The sequence below is a fragment of the Apium graveolens genome, chromosome 6 (assembly GCF_009905375.1).
Source record: "Apium graveolens cultivar Ventura chromosome 6, ASM990537v1, whole genome shotgun sequence".
In the NCBI taxonomy this organism is placed as follows: Eukaryota; Viridiplantae; Streptophyta; class Magnoliopsida; order Apiales; family Apiaceae; genus Apium; species Apium graveolens.
In genome coordinates this window covers 143,363,624-143,366,402 of record NC_133652.1, presented here as the reverse complement: position 1 = coordinate 143,366,402, position 2,779 = coordinate 143,363,624, and the positions used below count along the sequence as shown (strand labels likewise).

Sequence of the window (2,779 nt, the reverse complement as noted above, 5' to 3'; positions counted from 1 at the left end):
ACGGCGAAGAAACTGAGCAAACATGGAATTTTTCCAGAAGGGTCCTGCGCGCCCGCGCAGCAATGCTGAGCGGCCGCGCAGCAGCCTTGCGCGCCCGCGCAGAAATGCTGAGCGGCCGCGCAGGGTCGGGGAAAAAGATATATTATTTTAGACTTCTACTTCTGTTTGGCTTCCAACTTCTATGTAATCTGAGTTTTTATGTGACTATTATATAAGTAGATTTGAGACGTTTTTCACAGGGTATTAAGAGGAGATTATGTTTTAGATTGTGTTTTGCAAGAAGCGAAGGAGATAAGGAAGAAGACCGATTTAGCACACAGCAGCGAAGAGGAAGCATATATTCTTGTTTCGTTGTAACGTTGGATGCTAGTTTTTTTGCTTTGACTTATTTACTCTTGTGACGTACTCTGTTTTAATATAATCAGTTTAGTTATTATTTTCTTGTGTTTGTTATCATGATTTCATATGAACCCGTGATGGCGATAAGTTCTATTATGGGCTAATCGTGATCATGGGGTTGCAACGGATTTATTATGGAATTCTTTAGTTAATTGTTTAATACTTTAGTGTGTGATGATTGCATGATATCTAGTATTGGTTGTGCGTATTCATCTTATGTGCGTCGCGAACATATAAGATAGGGTGTTAATCTCTTGTGAAGCGACGGTGGATCTTGAGATTTAGAACTTGCCATGCTAGCATAGGTTCATGTACATTGTGCATGATTAGTGGGTAACTCTAACAGTTTTATTTGCCCTATGTAATCAAAAGGAATAACTTGTGCTTAAATCGTTGTGTTGTCAATTTCTGTAGACATATAGGAACTCAACATAATTGATGACTATTCAACTTCTATCTTAATTGTGGATGTTTGGTAGAATGGTATTAGTACAATGAAAGTTGGCTTTTATCAGTTTCGTGTTATTCGATTAATATCATCACTGTCACATGCTAAAGGTAATAACTATGGCTATAGAAGGAAGTAATAATGAAGTTGTGATCTCATGAGTGTTTTATTATTGATAAATTGAAGTGTTAGTTAAGTGGTTAATTAAGTAGTTAATTATAGTTAATATTTAATCAACAATTTTAAGTGTTATTATCTTAACATTGAGAAGTAATCATACATTGGTGAGTGAGTTAAATTAGACAATAAATTAGTCCGAGTCTCTGTGGGAACGAATCTGATTTATATCTTATACTACTTGCGAACGCGTATACTTGCGTGAATATTAGCGCGTGTTTTCGCCCTAACAAGTTTTTGGCGCCGCTGCCGGGGACTCGGCGTATTTGTTTAGTTTATGTACTTACCATCATTGGTCATTAGGACTCAGTGATTAGGACGTAGTAGTTAATTACTCTTTTCGGTTATGTTTCAGGTACTTTAGCAAGCGTTTATGCAAACTCGTTCTCGTGCTCGCAAGAGGACCTTAGATACAGCTGAAGGAAAAGATGAAGTTATTGATACTCCGGAGAAGTTAGATTTTGAGGATTCGGATTCAGGAACTGAGCAGAAAGAACCAGTAAACATGGGAGATCGTATTGTTCAAGCTGATCCAGCTCTTATGGATTTTTCTCAGCCTAAAATTGATGACATTCAGTCAAGCATCCTTCATCCGGCTATTCAAGCTAACACCTTTGAAATCAAGCCGGGCACTATTCAGATGGTACAGAATTCTGTTTCTTTTGGAGGAGCGGCAACTGAAGACCCCAACATGCACATAAGGAATTTTGTCGAGATCTGCAGCACTTTTAAGTATAATGGCGTGACTGATGAGGCTATCAAGTTGAGGCTTTTCCCATTCTCACTGAGGGATAAAGCTAAAGACTGGTTACATTCTGAACCAGCTGAGTCCATCACTACGTGGCAAGATCTTGCACAAAAGTTTCTGGTGAAGTTTTATCCAATGGCAAAGACTGCTGCTATGAGGAGTGCTCTTACTCAGTTTGCGCAGCAACCTACAGAATCTATGTGCGAGGCTTGGGAACGCTACAAGGAAATGTTGAGAAAATGTCCACATCATGGAATGCCGGATTGGATGGTAATCACTGGTTTTTATAATGGTTTGGGGGCCCAATCTCGGTCCATGCTCGATGCAGCAGCTGGAGGCGCCTTATGGGCTAAAAGCTATACTGAGGCGTACAATCTTATTGAGACGATGGCTGCAAATGAGCATCAAAACCCAACTCAGAGGATGACATCAGGCAAGGTAGCAGGTATTCTGGAAGTTGATGCAGCCACCGCTATTGCAGCCCAGCTCCAAGCGCTATCAATGAAGGTTGATTCTTTGGCTACGTATGGAGTTAATCAAATAGCTATGATTTGTGAGCTTTGTGCAGGTTCTCATGCTACGGATCAGTGTTCTCTTGTCAACGAATCTGTTCAGTATGTGAATAATTATCAGCGATAACAGCAGCCTGTGCCAGCGACTTATCATCCTAACAACAGAAATCATCCAAATTTCAGCTGGGGAAATAATCAGAATGCTATTCAGCCACCATATCAGCAAGGAGTGAGTAAACAGTTTAACCCACCTGGATTCCAGCAACCACAGCAGTATGCTACAAGACAATCATATCCTCAACAGGGAAGTGCAGCTGCACCTACTAGTGCTGATTTTGAGGAACTTAAGCTGTTGTGCAAGAGTCAGGCGGTTTCTATCAAGACCTTGGAAAATCAAATCGGTCAATTAGCCAATGCAGTGCTCAATCGTCAACCTGGCACTCTTCCCAGTGACACGGAAGTACCAGACAGGAAGGAAGCTAAAGAGCAAGTCAA

General features: G+C 40.7%; 1 non-coding gene across 1 annotated transcript; it reads right to left on the bottom strand.

Annotated features, from left to right (window-relative positions):
* Positions 1-1,922: 1,922 nt before the first annotated feature.
* LOC141669445 (small nucleolar RNA R71) lies at positions 1,923-2,029 on the bottom strand. The gene has a single exon (XR_012553730.1). It is a non-coding gene; the product is annotated as a small nucleolar RNA R71 (small nucleolar RNA).
* Positions 2,030-2,779: the final 750 nt, after the last annotated feature.